Source organism: Panthera pardus, unplaced genomic scaffold (assembly GCF_024362965.1).
Source record: "Panthera pardus isolate Hobbes unplaced genomic scaffold, ASM2436296v1 HiC_scaffold_6, whole genome shotgun sequence".
Taxonomy (NCBI): Eukaryota; Metazoa; Chordata; class Mammalia; order Carnivora; family Felidae; genus Panthera; species Panthera pardus.
This window is the reverse complement of record NW_026526991.1, coordinates 63,337,648-63,356,520: the sequence shown is the minus strand read 5'-3', so window position 1 is coordinate 63,356,520 and position 18,873 is coordinate 63,337,648. Positions and strand designations below refer to the sequence as shown.

General features: G+C 53.6%; 1 protein-coding gene and 1 long non-coding RNA gene across 2 annotated transcripts in view; one reads left to right on the top strand and one right to left on the bottom strand.

The window, feature by feature from the left end:
- Window positions 1–18,873, bottom strand: part of FIGNL2 (fidgetin like 2) — a 31,851-nt gene that overhangs the window by 5,251 nt on the left and 7,727 nt on the right. The window lies entirely within an intron of this gene.
- Window positions 1,210–5,259, top strand: LOC109249129 (uncharacterized). The gene is made up of 2 exons (XR_002072453.2): window positions 1,210–2,977; window positions 4,434–5,259. It is a non-coding gene; the product is annotated as an uncharacterized LOC109249129 (long non-coding RNA).

Sequence of the window (18,873 nt, the reverse complement as noted above, 5' to 3'; positions counted from 1 at the left end):
AGCACCTGGGTTCCAGACCCATCCCTGCACACGCTCGCTGTGTGCCCAGGCAGGCACCGCCATCTGCCTCATTCCCAAAATGTGTTTCACCACAATGCAGAAGCGTTATTTAGAATAGACAAATCACATTCCAGAGAAGAGGGGGGACAGTTAGTACACGTCATGGAAAGTGCGTCACAGATTTGTTTCTGAGCTTCCCAGCAACCGAAAACACGTTGCAAAACAAAGAGCACCAACCATACTCAAAAGAAGCAAAAACGTTGCTGGCATAGAAATCTTGGAACATTTTTTCATGGACCTCAGGAAGCAGACCTGCGAGATGTAATAAATAGTGTCCTCTTAGCCATGCCATAAACATGGCACAAATGTCCCCCACAAGTTTCTTACCCTAGTCCTGAGCACCAGTCAAGGCATGAGCCGAACACTGGTTGGTAAAGGATTCAGGGCCTGGGGAACAACTCTTCCCAGGCACATGTCTCCAATGGGCTGGCCTGATCTGAGGATTAAATTTCAAAGGTGAAGTGGGCCCATGGCATGCCAGAGACCATTTTGATAATGATTATTTCTCAAACCTAAGCTTTTGATAAGACATGTTAAACTTACAGGTTCAATATTCTGTCTTCAAATTTTTATTGAGCGAATACTAAGGTGCCAGGCAAAGGGGCAGAATGAAAGGTTTAGACAAGTAGACGACATCCTTTATGAGGTGGGAAAACAGAGGTGTATGCCAGGGGCTCTGGGGCTCAGGGAAATGTGCCATGCCTGGCTAACAAGACCTCAGCAGGAAGGAGGTGTCTTTACTGGACCTTGAAGGGTGAGGGACCAAGTTGGCCAGGCAGGCCAGAAGGTTCCAGCACAATGCATTCAGAAAGCCAGGGCTCTGTTAGCTTACTCGCCCTATTCCCTTCCTCAAGACACTCTACTGCCACCTTCCGGAAAGTTGTCATAATCTACAAATCTAGATTTGTACCATGGGGTGTGTGGGGGGGGAGTGGTAGAAAAGGCTGCAGATCGTCAGGTGGCTCTGGGGTTCTCTTCAGTTGCCCTTTCTTGCAGCTGCTTGTTGGCAGCACGACCTCTGTTGATGTCACCACCTCCTACGGCTAGGACCTGCTGTCAGCAGGACACTGTTTGAAAGTAAAACTGTATTCTCATTCCCACCGCCCTAAGGGAGGCATGAGCCATAGGTACTAAAGCTAAAAAGGGAAGTAGACCTCTCTGAGGTGGAGAGGAGAGCCCGGCCACCAGTGGCAAGAGGTTCAGAGCAGAGACGGCAGAACTGAGTGTGAGGTCCCTGGAGGGCAGATACGCATCTCTCCAGCCCCTGCTGAGAGGGGTCTCTGGAGAACAGAGGCATTACCTAGTGTCAGAGGGGGTAATGTCCTGGGACATCAGAAATCACAAGTGGTTCTGGTTTGCAGGGTTATACGATGATGGAACCTCAAGGTTCTACCAATGCAAATACTATGATGTGACATGGACCCCAAACCTGTTTGTTTTTTTAATTCTCTGTTATCTGTGCTTTGTCTTCTTAATATGGAAAAGGAGACTTGACCTTGATCACACTTACCCCCCCACCCCCACCCTGCCCCAGCATGCTGGGGAAAAAGCAGGGCCCCTCTCAGAAGGACAGAGACACAGCAAGGAAAGCTCTGGATCTGGACTTACGAAAAACTTCCTTCGCCCCTTCCCAAACCCTCTGCTCCCCGCCTCTCCTGTCACAATGGTGTCCTCCCTGCCCCTCTCACTCAGCAACTGCCCTGGCCTGCAGCAATCTCCATTCAAGGCCTTACCCTCAAGACCAGCATACTCAGGCCCTGGTCATCACCAAACCTCTCCATCTCAGCAATTGTGGACTCAGGGAACCCACCTCCAGCTCTCCAAACCTGTCCTCCCAGCCTCACACCTACTATCCTATTCTGGGCTTCGCCCCTTTTAGGCAGCTCCTAGTCCCTCTCTAGAGGGAACCTGTCCCTGGCAGCTCATGCCACCTACCTGGTCTCTCCCCTCCATCCCCTCAGATACTGGCCCTTCCATTCCAGGTAATTCTCTTCTCATTTTAGCCAAGGGCACAGCTCCCTCACCTCTGGCCTTCCGTTTCCACCTTCATCTACATCTACATCCACTTTGCGGTCCGGTAGGGACCTTACCACCATCAATGAACTACTCCACCCCTTGGCTCCCTCCCCACAGCAAGCTTAATTCTTTCCCACCTTCAAAAAGACCTCCTGGACCCCAAGTCCCCCACTAGCTACCAGCCCATCCCTCTGCCCCTTCTCTTTCACCATACGGCCTCTACTAGAGGTCCTTTAGACCACTCATTGGGGAGCAGAGGACCGAGTCAGCAGGTTCTGCTGAACTTACTCACATAGACTGCATCTGGAGACTTCCTCTCACCTCTTCCAAGGGGAAGAACAAAGGTCTGGCCACAGTCAAACTGCCCAAGGAGTAAGCTCAATCAACCAACCCAAGGAAAATGAGAGGACAGAAATTTGCAGGGAAGGGAAGGAGGTGACATTGCCTGACCTGCACATAGGCTGAGAGTGCTGGTCTATGTGAGCCTGAGGACATACCCGCATGCACACACGTACCGCTGGGAACACCCACAGATGCACACAGCCACAGGCCCACGTGTATAGACACACAGTCTCAAGCTTTAGGGGCAGTATCAGTTGGGTGCCTCCTGCCACACCCACGCCCACAACAACCTTGACTTCTGCCCCTTCCTGACTCAGAAGGGTGGGGTGGGGGAGGATAGGGGGGAGACCATGCTGTCTCCTTGGCCGCCCCCCCCCCCCCAGGCCAGTTACAGCCCTCCTCTTCTCACAGTGACCCTGGGCCTGCCTGTGGCCCAGCCCACAAGCTCCTGCCATTCAGCCTCCCGCACCTGGAGTGGTCTCCTTCCAGGTTCATAGGCCACACTCCAATGCCGTGCATCAGCTGAGCTGGAAGTAAGGAAAGGCCCTGGGGACTTAGGGTAAGTGTGCGCTCTGACTCCGCGAGACCTGGGTTTGAATCCACGCTCAGACACTATGTGACCCTGAGCAGATTACCTGACCTCACTGAACCTCTCCATCTGTTAAAATGCATAACATATCCTTTGAAGGGTGGCCACAAGATTTAAAAAGGTAATGTATAGGGGCGCCTGGGTGGCTCAGTCAGTTTGGTGTCCAGCTCTTGGTTTTGGCTCAGGTCAGGATCTTATGGTTCACGGGTCAAGGCCTGAATCGGGCTTCACGCTCACAGTGCAGAGCCTGCTTGGGATTCTGTCTCTCTCTCTCTCTTTGCCCCTCCCCAGCTCATGTGCTCGCTCGCTCTCTCTCGCTCTCTCAAAATAAATGAACATTTTTTTAAAAAGTAATGTATCGGGGTGCCTGGGTGGCTCAGTTGGTTGAGCATCCGACTTCGGCTCAGGTCATGATCTCACACTCCGTGAGTTCAAGCCCCGCTTCGGGCTCTGTGCTGACAGCTCAGAGCCTGGAGCCCGCTTCAGATTCTGTGTCTCCCCCCCTCTCTGCCCCTTCCCTGCTCATGCTCTGTCTCTCTCTGTCTCAAAAATAAAAAAGTAAAAATTTAAAAAATGAATAATAAATAAAGTATATAAAATATATATGTCCCATGTAGGATACAAAATTGTGTGATAAATGGTACAGTTAAGAACCCAAGCAGTGGCCTTACCTTGCTGAGTGACTCTGAATAACTCCCCGGGGGTTGGAGGAACTTGGAAAATGTTCTGTGAGGGAAATTCCTTCCAGCTTTGATATGACAGATTAGTCCATCATCAGCACCAGAGCACTCCAGCACTAGGCTCAGAGAGCCAGCCCCTTTTCTGTGGCTTCCGTGCATTGTCTTATGTAGCCCCCACAATGGCCCTATGAGACTACTACTATTGTCATTGTCCCCACTTTACAGATGAGGAGACTGAGGTGCAGGGAGATTAATACATCCCAAGGTCACACAGCTGTTACATAGCGGAGCGGGATTCAGACCCCAGCAGTCTGACCACAGAGCCCAGGCCCTTACTCTTGGCTGCACTGCCTCCCTGGTCTAGCCCTTGGTTCTCCCAGCCAGAGAAGAACCTGACCCTGTGATGGCCTTTATCATGCTCATCTTGTTCCTGTGGAAGCACGTTTCTGTGTTTGCCTGGGAATGTGGCTGTGCCTCACGTGCTTTGCATTTATCCTTCAAATCCAGCTGGAAGCACCTGCCTGCTGGGGGGTCCCAAGTCTCCTGTGCTCCCCAAGCAGGAGAGGATTCATGTCCTCACCGAAAAACAGCCCGGGAGGTGTGGTCCTAGGGGTCACACCCCTAGGCTGGGCGGACAGGTCTTTCTTTGGGTCTGTGACCTCCCCCGGGACTGGCTAGGACCCTAGTGAAAACTCCCTGTGGCTGCACTGTTTGGGAAGTAAGGTCACGAAGCTCTATCTCTGCAGACCCCTGAAGACGCCGGGGCCCTCTTCCACACAGGAGGGTGGAACACCATTGGACTCCACCCAGAGAGTGCGGCCTTCAAACTCACAGGTGACTGACAGCAATGGCAAGAATTACTGGATGGAAGGGTAAGTAAAGAATCCCTTAAACTCCTCCCCCTTGTTTTTAGGAAGTCTTCCAGGATGGATGAGAGACTGGGCCTTCACAAATGGCCAAACCAGTGCACCAGTCTCAGTCCCTATGGGCCGTTGCCCAGGACACTGGTGCATTAGGCCTGACACAGGCTGCGATAGTGAGTGTGATTTATAATAAGAAACATATATTTGGTCTGTGTCCACTGTTCTGGCTCACAGTTCCAAAACCCCTTGCGATGTCCTAAGTGTAAGAGCAATGGTAGCACCTTTCCTTATGGAATGGTCTTGTCCTCAGTCGCTGGAATTGCTTCAGAGCCATGAAGGCAAAGTGGGTGGGGTATTCAAAGCCCCAAGGTAACCTAAGGATGGAGGCCGGTTGCCCGAAGAACAAGCCTTGGTTAGGGGGTTATAACTTTGGATCACGCCCCACATCTCCCCACCCAAGGGCGAGGGACTAGAGGTGGAGCTCAGTCCCCAACAGCCAATGATTTATTCAATCGTGGCTATGTGAGGAAGCCTCCACAAGACCCCAAAAGGATGGGGTTTGGATCCCTTCAGGGCGGTGAACACATGGACGTGCTGGAAGGGCCTGGAAGCCCCACGCCCCTTCTCACACCTTGCCACTTGCACCTCTTCCATCCGGCCGTTCCTGAGTCACACCCTGTGATAATAAACCGGTGGCCTAGTGAGTAAACTGGTTTCTTGCGTTCTTTCAGCCCCTCTAGCAAATTAATCGGACCCAAGGAGGGAGGGGGCCATGGGATTTAGAGCCACAGGTCAGAAGCACAGGTGACAGTCTGGACTGTCGACTGGCATCTGAAGTGGGGCAGTCTCGTGGGACTGAGCCCTGACCCGATAGGATCTGATGCTATCTCCAGGTAGATGTTGAGTGCAGTTTGTAGGACGTCCAGCTGGTGTGACGGAACTGGTTGCCATGTGGAAACCCCTACGTGGGTGTCGGAAGTGGAGCACGTGGCAACGTAGGGTGCGAATAAAGGAAGAGATATGCAGGGAGGGCGTGTTTTCCCTCACACAGGCCTGTAGACCCTCCTCTTCCACCCCTACCCTGGCATCCCAGGCCCGCGGACACCCTCCACGGTTGCAGTGACCGAGGGCAAGACACCCAGCCTCTTTAAGCCTCCTTTTCTTCAGGCGTCGAAGGACAGTTGATTGAGGCAGCGGACAGCAAACTTTTCTCCCACTAGGAACCCTTCCAAGCCAATTTTATACAAGATGCCATGGGAGGGGACCCCAGCCACGCAGTGCCAGCAGCCCCCTCCGACTCCCTGAGGAGGCTCCTGACACCCCTCTGGATCTTACAGAAATTCTCTGATTCCAAATGCCATTACCCATAGACAGGGCTGGGGGCAGGACAGGGGAGGAGGGGCAGCTGTGTGGCTGCTCCAGACCTGAGTGCAGCAGGCACAAGGCCGTCCTCCTGGGCAAGCTCCTCGGCCTCCATTATCTCAGCCTGGGACAAAGAGGCTGGAGTGGAGAATCCCATTGTTGGGCCGCCTATGGAAATCTCATTAATCTATTCACCACGGCTCCCACAGGCCTTTTGTCCCAGGCTTTTTGTCTCCTGCTCACAACTGGTGCCCCGGGGGTCTCTGTCCGCCTGGCAGAACTCGAACTGGGCTGTCCCCTCCCTCCCCCCAACTACTGGGCCCTGCCCCTGCCCCTGCCCATTCGTGCCAACCCCAGTTACTGCAACAGGAGAGGAGAGGGAGGGGCGACGAGGGGAACCGAGGACTGGTCACCTGCCACAGCCTTGCACCCGCCACTCAGGAACCTCTGCCCCAAGTCCAGGCCGGAGAGCAGCCCCTAACACAGCCAGACCGCCAGAACCCTGCCTGGGGAGCCCCCCTGGGTCCCGGCACAGGGCCTAGCTTGGGCAGGGCTCAATATGTGTTTAGGGGATGAGCCAAAGGAGGCCAGAGAGGTGGCTGCCAGACTTCATGTCGCTAGGGCTGCAGCCTGTTGTCCACAGATCTGCGGTCTCACGGAGCCAGCAGACACTCTCATGACACCAGAGGGCCAAACTGGCTGTTAGAGATGCAAAATTGGGTCAAACTGTGACCCACCCTCAGGGACTCTATCCTCTAACAGGAGAGATAAGGTGAAAGCGGCCTTGGCCAAAAGAAAGAAAGGGAGAGAGGGAAAAAGGGAGGAAAAGAGAAAAGAAAAGAATGAATTCTGGTGGTTCATAGACAGTTGAGGCTATCTTTGGTGGGCCGGGGAATCACGGCAGCATTTAAATGTTTTATTTGTTTTTGATAGAGCACGAGCAGTGGAGGGGCAGAGAAGGGGACAGAGGATCCAAAGCCAGCTCTGCACTGACAGCAACGAGCCCAATGCAGGGCTCAAACCCACGAACCATGAGGTCGTGACCTGAGCCCAAGTTGGATGCTCAGCCAACTGAGCCACCCAGGCACCCCTCAGGGCAGCACTTAAAATGCGTGTGTGAGGATGGAAGGCTTGGGGTCTGTGCATGAACTTGAGGCCAGTGAGAAGAGGAAACGCTGACAACATGGGTTCAGCCATCACTGCCCACAAGGCCCCACCTAAGTAGATAGTATTTATAGATGACACTGAGTCCCGGGGAGGAGATGTAGCCTGCCAAGGTCCGAAGGGCCCTCCTCCCTCTGGTTGGTGTTTTCCCACCTCTACAGACTGTGGTCAGGCACGGATGTAAATTGGAGATCAAGGATCAGCTCTTGAGATCTGAACTCTCCCTCCCTGTCCCCAAGCTCAATCTTGCGCTGGAGAATGGTAAAGAACTTGTAGCTGGTCAGGGCAAGGGGAGGTCCATGGAAAAATGAGGACTGGAGCACTTGCCATGAGCTCAAGGAGTGGGAATGGTCTGGACGGGTATGTTACTGTCAGGATGATTCCCTTTGTGGCTCAGGGCAAGTTCCTGTCCTCCCCGTTTACTGTTGGTGAACATCACAGGCCTCTCTGAAGCCAGATTTTCTCTCCACGCACAGGACCTAAAGAAATCTAGAAAAAATCAGCACTGCTCATTCAGGCCTGAGACTGTTGCCCACACAGTTGTACCTGTCAGAAATGCCCTCCCTCTGCCAACCAACCCTCTCCCATCCTCAGGGCCATGGCGGGGCCTCCACTTCCATACATCTTTCCTGGCCACTCCAGTCCTAGGGACGCTTTGCCTTCTTGGGTAAGCTGGACAAAGCCCCTCTTGAAGCCCCGCTTGAAGCCCCTCTGGGCAGCAAGAACAGAGGACGGTCCCTGCTCCTGTGCACTGATTCCATCCCCTGTCAATGCTCTAGGCCACTGTCCCCTTCATCCTTTCCCCACTAGAGGATCCTCTCATCAGCCTACAAACATACTGTTTTTTTCTCCATTTTAAGGCGGGGGGGGGGGGAGGAAAGCTCAAAATAATCTCTTGACACCCCCTCCCCCCAGCTACATCCCATTGCTCTCTGGTTCCTTTTTTACCAAAACAGTTTAAGAGTTGTCCGCACAACTATTTCTGGTTCCTCCCCTTGGGTTCTCTCTTGAATGCCCTCCCTCCGGGCTTTCACACCCAGCACTGCAGCCACCTGCGTGCAGGCCACGTTGTTAAATTGGTGATCAGTCCAGGGGTGCCTGGGTGGCTCAGCCGGTTAACGTCCGACTTCGGCTCAGGTCATGATCTCACAGTTGGTGAGTTCGAGCCCTGTGTCAGGCTCCGTGCTGACAGCTCAGAGCCTAAAACTTGCTTCGGATCTGTGTCCCCCTCTCTCTCTGCCCCCCTCTCTCTCTGCCCCTCCCCCACTCATTCTCTCTCTCTCTCTCTCTCTCTCTGTCTCAAAAATAAACTTTAAGAAAAGAATTTAAAAATAAATAAATTGGTGATCAGTCCTCACCTCAGCAACAGGAGCCTCAGCAGATCATCCCTCCTTCCGGAAAATTCTTTACTGGGCTGCCCACCCCCTCTCCTCTTCAGCCTATTTCATTGCCCTCCTTTCTGTCCTCCAAGCCTTCTTTACACATTAACTCCTTGGAGACCCCATTCAGTCCCGTGACTTGACCAGTGTCGGTACATTGAGGATTCCCAAACATGATGCTTCCGCCTAGGTTTCTCCCCTGCGCTCCCCACTGGCACATTCAACCTTCTTCCTGACACTTAATTGGCATAATAACATGTCTAGAAATCAGACCTCTCACTTCCTCACCGCTCCCTAGCTCCCCAGCCCCACCCTGGTCGATCTACCCTTCCCTGTCTTCCCTGTCTCAGGAAATGGCAGCTTCATCCTTACCAGTTGCTCAGGCCAGAAAACCTGGGACCATCTGTAACTTCTCTCCCTCACGCCTCAGACCAGCCAATCAGATTGGCCCTTGCTTCAAAATCTATCCGGAATGCAACCATCTCTCACCCGGATTCCTGCAGCAGCCTCCTATCCCACCTCCCATTTCTAGCCTTGTCTTTCCGTTCTCTGCGTTCTCAGAATAAAAAGCCCATGTCCCTGGGCCTGGCTGGCGCAGTCTGTAGAGCATGCGATCTTGATCTTGGGGTTGATCTCAAGGTTGTGAGTTTGAGCCCCCACATTGGGGTAGAATTTACCCCCCCCCCCCCCAAAAAATAAACCAGCATCTTCACAGGGCCCCACCACGTCCCCCTTAGCTCTCCCTCTCCTGCCATTCTCCCCCGGCTCCTCCACTCCAGCCACACTGGCCCTCCCCACACAGGCCTGCTCCCACCTGTACTTGCTCATACCCTCAGGTCTCTGTACGGTTGTCACTTCATCACACACTGGCCGCCTCAACCTGTTGTTCCTTGTAGCACTCATCATAATCTGCCCTACTGGTTGCTCTGCTGAACCCACTAGAAAGTTCCTTGAGATCAGGGAAACAATGGTTTAAAAGTTCCTGTGTTGCTATTTGTTTCCTTCTCTTCCATCCTCTGCCCCCAAGCACCTAGAACAGCACTGGGCACACAATAAGTTTTGTGTTTTTTTTTTTTTTAATGTTTATTTATTTTTGAGAGAGAAAGTGAGAGACAGAACACGAGCCAGGAAGGGCCAGAGAGAGAGGGAGACACAGAATCTGAAGCAGGCTCCAGGCTCTGAGCTGTCAGCACAGAATCCATGAACCACAAGATCATGTACGACCTGAGCCGAATTCACTCAACCGACTGAGCCACCCAGGCACCCTACACAACAAGTTTTTAATAGACTATACAATGGATGGATGGATGTTTGAGCCAATAGATGAGCAAAGAGGCCGGAAATCGCCTCTGTGTCCAAAGAAAGAGTGAAAGGGTAACTCCGTCTGAGCCGCATGAAATGGTGAGGGTGGCAGGAGGCAAAGCCAGGGGAGACTCCTTCAGGAGTGGATAGGGAAAGGGTGTCCAGAGCAATCTGGCTGCAGTTGAAGGGCACTCAGCTGAGCCCCCCCAGGACCCCACCTAGCCTTTTTAAGAAAAATCTTCCTCCTTCTCTCTTCCCGAAGTTAGGCCTCTGGGAGAGGACAAAAGGGGCACTGGAATTCCCATCAAAGGCCACTGGACACATGGTAAAGAGATCAGGACCCTTGGGATCCTGCTTCCTCGAGGTAGTGAGGCCTCCCCGCCAGTCTGGCTCCTCTCTGGGGTGGGAGGTGTGTAGGGGGGGTGTGCTGTGGCCCTGGACTCCTCATATGTCAAATGCCAAACAGCAGGAGGTCAGCCTGAGCAGGGCTGGCCAAGCAGCCCCCATCTGGGCTGTATGTGTGCGCATACACGTGCTGGGGGGAGGGGGAGAGTGTAGAAATCCCTGCCTGTGTCCGCGGTCAGGGCCACAGACAAGCTGCGACCATCTGTTGTCTTCTTGAGAGGCCAGTCCAGGGGCCTAGCGTCCCTGAGGATAAACCATCGCTTTCCCCTGGCCTTCTAGTGTTTGCAAAGAACTTTCACAGTTACCATTTGCTTTCACCCTCACATCTTGCCTGCCAGCTAAGCGTAGTCTCCCCATTTTACAGAAGGTGAAATGCAGGCTCAGAGAAAAGGAGTGATTCTCTCAAGGTCATAATAGCTAGTAAGAGAGGAAGCTGGGACTCTCAGCCCATTCTGCCAGCCCCTCCCTACCCCAGCCTTGACCAAGGTGCCTGGGCACCAAACACTCAAGTGTAGCCCTTCCATCCATCCCTGGCTCACTGTTCAGCTCCAGCTCCAGCTTGCCCCATAGCCCCCTCTTCCAGAAAACCTTTAGGACTGACACCACCAAGGAAGTTCTGAAGATGCCTCTAAGTATAGAGCTCTGTACAGCCACTCCTTTCCCACCCTGGGCTATTGATCTGTCTGCTGATCTGTTGGTTTGACCCCCTCATGTCCGAGGACCTCTTAAGGGCAGTGCAGCCATACACAGGAACAGATGATTCCCTAACCTCTTGGGGTCCACCCTGGGTCTGGGGAGAGAGCATCTCATGCTGGGAGGAGCCCTACCCAAGGTCGCACAGCCAGGAAGGGATTTGCACCCAAGGGCTTGGCTTCAGCCCCTGATCAGAGCCCTGAGTCCTGTGCTGTCCAAATCACAGCCACTAGCCACAGGTGGCTATTCAAATTCAAATGTGTTACAATGTATGAATTACTTTTAAATGTAAGTCATTATCATTTATTAATTACCAAAATAAAAAATGTATTATGAAAGTGAAGTTAAATTTAAATTTCGGTTTCTCAACGGCTTTTGCCACACCCCAAGCGCTCCACAGTCATGTGTGGTAGTGGCTGCCATTTCGGACAGTGCAGACACAGCACATTCTCGTCACTGCAGAAAGTTCTATTGGACAGCAATGCTCTAATCCCAGCCAGGGCTCCATTCTGCAGCCAGGGTGCTTCCCACTACAACCGGAGCCTCCAAAGCTTTCTCTTGAACTTGGAGTCTCCCTTCCTAGGGTCTCCAGGTAGACTTTGCTGGGACTCAGACTCCTTTCCTTAGGATTTCTGGGAAGTTTTCTGGCTAGGCAGGGCTCCAGGGGCCAGGAAGGGAGGGCTGACTAGCTGGACCAGCCCCTCCCCACCAGCCCACCCTGTCCTCAAGCTCAGGGCAGGAGAGGAGGAGCAGGCTGAAGAAGAGAGGACAGTAGGACAGGACAGTTTGTCATCTGGCCCTTCGGGCTGCGCTTCCTTCCCTCCACACCCCCTCAGCTGCTCAACACCCCTCCCCTTTGCCTACCATCCTCATCCTCATCAAATCCCAAGGACAGATGGGGGCCGGCTGCAGGAAACGTGACCACAGTGAAAGCACTCTCAAATGGCAACAGAGTCTGGGGGTCACAGTTGTGTCCCCCGAGGCCTGGCCTGTCCCTCATGTCCAGCCTCTATGGGCTGGGACTGGGCTAAAGCGAATTTCAGGGAAGGGGGAGGTACTCAGGAATCTTAGGGGGAGGTTTAGGAATCTGTAGGTGCTGGATTATTCCAGCAGACACAGCCCCAGTTAAAAATGCAGTCACTCATGTGGTCACTCATCCATCCAGCCATTCAACACACCCTGAGTAAGTCCCCACCACATCAAGATGTAATAAGAGGATGGAAAGATGGACAGGTGGGCTCCCCAACCAGCTTGACCAGGTAGCTTGTTCTGGACTTAATCCTCTGTTCAGCCTAGATGAAGATCCTTTGTCTCTGCCCAGTGGTCTGAGCAGGATGGACACCCCCCAACCCCCTCCCTTCAAACAGGCGCACATGCACGCGCATGCACACACACACACACACACACACACACTCCCAGCTGCTGCCATGAACCCCCCCTCCCATGGTCTCTCTGGCCAATCACAGCACTGAAGGGTAAGTCCCATTGCCCAGCAGCCCCCAGGGAGTGTATTAGCACATTTGAACCGCTCAACCAGCAATGACAAAGCCTGGGGCCTTGGGAGGAGACACAGCAGGAGGGGTGGGGGCCTGTGGGGAGCTTTCCTCCCTCCTCTCCCAGGGGAAAGCTCAGGAGTAGATTAAGCATTCTGGGGCACAGAGGAATTTGGGGGCCCCAGCTCCAGCAGTGAATAAGCGATCCATAAAATCCCAATTTACACACTCACTGATCAAACGGCCCATCTACTACCCCAGGAGGTTGGGGGTGGCTGCTGGGCTTCCCCCACTCTTGCAGAAGGTCCTGGGGAGCCTGGACCCGGGACACAGGTTCCCAGCGTTTTATCTGCAGACTCGGTCCCACCCCCAAGCTCCTAGAGGGGCATCCGTCCTAGGGCCTGGACCAGCCTGGACCCGCTGTGATCCGGCGACCTCTGGGGGAGGAGGCTCGCCTGGCGGCCATCTTTGTCTGCCCTCCGCGAATAACGGCTAAGCTATTTCTCTCCGGGGCTGCCCCGGGGCTGCCAGGGCTGACATCAGTTTCATCAGAGCTGCTAATCACTTTTCCAGCTCTGAAACTCACCTCCCCGCCCCTTTCTTTCCAACAGCCCCTCCATGTTTCCTCTTGGCCCTACTTCTGGTGCCGTCACTGCTGGGGCATGCTCTGATTCCTTCCTTCCACCGCCACACCTCTCCCCTCCCCCTGGCTAGGAAACACCGCTGGCGGCGGGGTGGGTACCGGTTCTCTATCCCTAACCCACCTCCCTGGACACACCAGGTAGGGAGAACTAGCCTAGTTGTTACCCTTGCCCCTTCCCCCAAAATAAACACAATTTGTCTTCACCCGCCTAAATTTTGTTTGCTTCACTTAGCTAAGGCTGCCTGGGATTTCAGCAACAGAAGACCATTCTCATTCACAAATATCCTCTTTGATTTATTTATTTTTTTAAGTTTATTCATTTATTTTTTAGAGAGAGAGTGAGCAGGGGAGAAGCAGAGAGAGAGAGAGAAAGAGAGAGAATCCCAAGCACGCTCCACAGGTCACCGCGGAGCCGGATGTGGGGCTCGATCTCATGATCTCATGAACCGGGAGGTCATGACCTGAGCCGAAATTAAGAGTCGGGCGCTTAACCGATTGAGCCACCCAGGCGCCCCACAAATATCCTCTTTTAAACCACGCGCACCCCTGGGAGCTTCCTGGCCATCAGCCACTCACCCCTCGTGAAGGTTAGCAAGGCTGATTGGCTCTGCCTACCGCCTGCTTGAGATGAGCTGCACTGAGCAAGTACACATTTTCAGCACATTTGACAATAAGTCTTTAGGGCAGGGAATTGCTTTGAAGGCAGCAGCCCACTCTGCCACGCCCCCTTCTCACGGCCTGCCTACATTGGGTGTGGACTGGACTTCAACTTCTGAGCCCAGGGGATGGGACAGGAAGGGAGGGAGGGGTCACCCTATGGAGTGCTTTCCAGAGGGCTCAGGAGGTCAGGCTGTCTCCCAGGGGCTCCTGCATGCTGGGCTGGGGCTAGATCTCCACGATGTCCGTCAGCCCTGGCAACAGGCTGCTAGACAAGGAGTGTGGTGCAAGTCAGTTCTACTCCTTCCCTTCCCTTAACCCCTCCCCGCCCTGCTTTCCTCACCTTCATGGGCTGCCTCCATGGACCCTCGAATGCAGCCTGGACCCATTAGCAGCTGGAGTCAGGCAGGTGTCTGAAGGCTGACCCAAGGCGGGGTCTCTGCGCCCACCCTGTCAGGCCTGGGGTGTCCATCTGGGGGTCCAGGTCCCACCTCCCTCCCGTGGCTCAGATGGTGCAGGAGTCAAGTGTCAATCTCTGTTTCCTCTGGTGTGAAATGGGGGGGGGGGGGCACCCAGCATCTCCCTCACAGGCTACCTTGAGGGCAAGGAAGGAAGAGTGGTACTTTTAAGACTCTCTAGAATGGGACCAGGGCTTGGGGCAGGACCTAGGGCAGGCTCTGACTTGGCCAGGTGCTTCAGGCTGGGTAGAGTAGGAGAGGGGGCAGATGCTTTCTGAGGCCAAAACAACCCAACAGACGTGAGGGACCCCAAGGAGAGAAGTTGTGCCCTGAGTGGAGAGCACCGACCAGCAGGGTGAAGTCCCTGTCCTGCCCCTGACTGGCTTTCGGGTGGGTCTGAAGAAGCTGTGGGGGACCTGAGCTCAACGTCACTGAAGCCACAGCTTCCTAAGACATCCTAGCCTGGCTCCTGGCCCCTCTGACCTGTGTTCTGGGCCAGCTCTCACCAGCTCCTCTCCTGCTGATAGAGGCAGGAGCCTCAGGGCCCTGCCACACCCCCCACCCCCACCCCCACCCCACCACTCCGAAACTGCCCGGCCAAGGTCACATGCCTCTTCACATCCATCCTGAGGGCCCCCCACACCAGACCCAACTTCAACCTGAGCCACACTTTTCATCGCGCCTGAGAATCTAGATGATAGATGAGACGCTTTCGAGCCTCATGGATGCCCACCAAGACCTCAGACTCCATGTGCCCAGAGAAAACATCTCTGTCTTCTCTCCCCAGAATCCATTCACCCAGCCTGGACACCCTGGAGTCCTCGTGTCTCTCTACCTCTTGCAGCCTCCTTGCATCTAGCTGGTCATTGAGTCCCCTTCACACTGTCTGAAATGACCTGCAGCTCCCCCGCCTCCCACCATGGCTGGCCCCACGTCTGGACTCCGTCTCTCCCCCACAACCCTTCTTTTGGATGGCCGCCAGGGGTTTCTTCAGACTCAACCCTCCCCTGACCTCAGAGGGGGCCTCAAACCCCTTAGCCCAGCACCAGAGGTGGCTCAGTGTGTCCTTCCTCCAGCCTCAGGCTCTGCCATTCTGGACCCCTCCAGCCACATGGGTCCATTCTCCAGGCAATACACACTCATACTTCTAGGCCTTTGCTCCATGTTCCAAAATGCCCTCTTCCCAGTTCTGCAGTGGGGGTGCTCCCACACTGTTATGTCACTTTGGTTTTGTTTTTGCTTTGCTTTTTTTTTTTTTTTTTTTTTTAACTAGGCTCCATGCCTAATGTGGGCCTTGAACTCACGACCTGAAAATCGCATGCTCTACCAACTGAGAGAGCCGGGCACCCCTATTATGTCACTTCGATACTGTTGCTGGCTCCTTCTTGGGTGCCCCGAGCAAGTGCCCTGCACTTCTGTCCTGCCACTCAAAGGCCTTATTTGCAGTTGTCACTGGTTAAAATGGGCTCCCCATTTCCTCCCTGCTCAGATACCCCTGCCCCTGGGCCTTTGCACAGCACTTTTCTAGTCCAGCAGCCCAACCTTTCCCTGCCTGCCCTGTCCTCTCCCTCCCAAAGTCCTTTCCCCAGAAAACCTTCCCTGATAACAATGGCCGTGGGAAGAGCAGGGCCTGTGGCGTTCTTCCTACAGTAGGTACTTGTTCTAGATAATTCCTCTTTTCTTTTTTTAAAATTTCTTTTATTATTTTGTTTAAAGTTTACTTATTTCTGCGTGGAGGTGGGGGTGGGAGGGAAGGGGGACAGAGAGGGAGGGAGGGAGAGAATCCGAAGCTGGCCCCACACTCCGTGAGGAGCCGGATGTGGAACTCAAACTCATGAACTGTGAGATCATGACCGCAGCTGAAATCAAGAGTCAGACGCTTAACCGACTGAGCCACCCAGGCACCCCAATAATTCCTCTTTTTAAAGATTATTTACTGGAACGCCTGGGTGGCTCAGTGAGTTAAGTGTCCAACTTCGGCTCAGCTCATGATCTCACGATGCGTGGGTTCGAGACCCGGGTCGGGCTCTGTGCTGACAGCTCGGAGCCTGGAGCCTGCTTTGGATTCTGTGTGTCTCTCTTTCTCTGCCCCTCCCCTGCTGGCACTCTCTCTCTCTCTCTCAAAAATAAACAAACATTAAAAAAATAAAGATTATTCACTTAAGCACAGTGGTTTGCAGGGGTGTGCTTCCCCACCCACCCCACCCCACCGCCTCTAGAGTCAGCCCCTCTCTGAGCCACTCAGCTTCTCACCACAGTATGGAGACAGTACTGGCCTTGTACACACAAAGCTTGTGAGCGCTTCAATGTACAGACACTTGGATACATCAAGCTTGTGCTCCGAGGAGGCCGTGGCCCCAAGGCTGTCAGGGTTGGGTGAGACCCTCCCAGGGTCTGTCTCCTCATGGGTCTGTATCTGGGGGCCCTCCTCCCTGGGGACTGGGCCCTGGGTGGGTGTGGGTTGGAGGGTGAAGTCAGGGCTCCTGATCAGTGTTCAGTCATAGGCCCCTTTAAAAAAATTTGTTTTTAATTTTTTTTAACGTTTACCCTTGAAGGAGAGAGGGGGCGGGGGGAGGGGCAGAGAGAGAGGGAGGCACAGAATCGAAGCGGGCTCCAGGCTCTGAGCTGTCAGCACAGAGCCCGACGCGGGGCTCGAACTCACGAGCTGTGAGATCACGACCTGAGTGAAGTCGGTCGCCCAACTGACTGAACCACCCAGGCGACCCTAAAAAAAATGTTTTTAAGTAAGCTTTATGCCCAGTGTAGGGCTTGAACTCACGACCCCAAGATCAGGAGTCACATGCTCCGGGGTGCCTGGCTGGCTCAATCAGTTAAGTGTCCAACTTTGGCTCAAGTCATGATCTTGCAATTTGCAAGTTCGAACCCTGCATCGGGCTCTGTGCTGACAGCTCAGAGCCTGGAGTCGCCTTCAGATTCTGTGTCTCTCTCTCTCTGTTCCTCCTCTGCTCACGGCCTCTGTCTCTCTCTCTCTCTCAAAATAAATAAACATTAAAAAAAAAAAAAAAAGAGCGGCACGCTCTACCAACGGTGCCAGCAAGGCACCCCAGTAATCCACCCCTTTTGCCGTCTGGTAAACCTGTGGTCTGTTCAAAACCACTTTTTCAGCGTGCCTGGGTGGCTCAGTTAGTTAAGCATCCAACTTCGGCTCAGGTCATGATCTCACAGTTGGTGAGTTCGAGCCCCACATCGGGCTCTGTGCTGACAGCTCAGAGCCTGGAGCCTGCTTCCCATTCTGTGTCTCCCTCTCTCTCTGCCCCTCCCCCACTCGCACTCTGTCTTTCTCTTTCCCAAAAATAAACATTGTAGGGGCTCCTGGCTGGCTCGGTTGGTTAAGTGTCTGACTTCAGCTCAGGTCATGATCTCACGGTACGTGAGTTCAAGCCTCACGTTGGGCTCTGTGCCTCACAGCTCACAGCCTGGATCTTGATTCAGATTCTGTGTCTCACTCTCTCTGCCCCTCCCCTGCTCACACTCTGTCTCTCTCAAAAAAATAAACATTTAAAATTAAAAAAATAATAATAATAAAATTAAATTAAAAAAGAAACATTTAAAAAATAAAATAAAAAATTTAGGGGCACCTGGGTGGCTCAGTCAGTTGAGTGTCTGACTTGATTTTGGCTCAGGTCATGATCTCACCGTTCATGGGCTGCATTGGGCTCTGGGGTCTGCACTGACACCAAGTGCAGATCTTAGCTGCCCCCCTCCCCTGCCCCCCTATAGCCCAGGAGCCCACTTGGAGTCTCTCTCCCTCTTTCTCTGCCCTTCCCCCACATCTGTGTTTGCATGCACTCTGTCTCTCACACACACACAAAATAAATAAACACTAAGAAACAAAAATAAAAAATAAAAAAATGTAACAATCACAATAAAAATAAAAAATACATGAGGCTACAAAAGGAATTAATAACATTAGAATACAGTTTCACCCATGAACTCCCCAGGGGTCGAAAACCACAAGTCTCAGCCCAAAAGACCGGATAGAACCCCCTCTCCACCCACCACCCCTCCCCTCGGCCAGGTTTAAGATCCAAAGTTGACTTGAGTCAATTTGGGTGGCATGTGACCTCCAAAAAGGGGGTGTGATCCTTAAGCTTTAAGGACTGGGTGTGATCCTATGTTCTTAGGGCCCCAAATATGCCGCCCCCACCCCCCACCATGCACGGGGGTGGGTGGGAGACACAGAACCAGGCTGAGCAGAGGGAAGGAAGCAGGCCCAGGCCGCCCACCCAGGCTTCCCCAGTAGCCACCCCTGCCCCCCTCGTAGGCCCTTCCCAGCCCTGGGGGTGCTGAGCTGAGTAACTCCAGCTATGCGGCCTGGCCGGTCTACCTGGGCGTGAGTGGGCAGGGCTACATCCTCAGGGGGGTGGCCCCCCCATACCCGCAAGGCCACAGGAACAGAGGTGGAAAGAGAAACCGGGGAGAGGGTGCTAGGCAAAGACTGACCCACCACGACAGTTCCTTCTGTCTGTCTGCTCCTGTACGGGATCCTAGCACTCTCCAAGCACAGTTCTAAGGGACCTCTGCAGAGTAGTTCACTGAATCCACAGAACGACGCTGGGAAGCAGGTACAGCTATTAGTCCCGTGTTATAGAGGAGGAAACTGAGGCACAGTCCGCTCGGCTCAGTCACCAAGCTAGGGCGTGGTGACACCCACGGGGGCTTTTCAGCCCAGAGGCTTCTCTGCCTCTCCTGCCAGAGGCAGTTGTTAATGTTCCCATTTCACAGCTAAGAAAATGGAGGTATCAG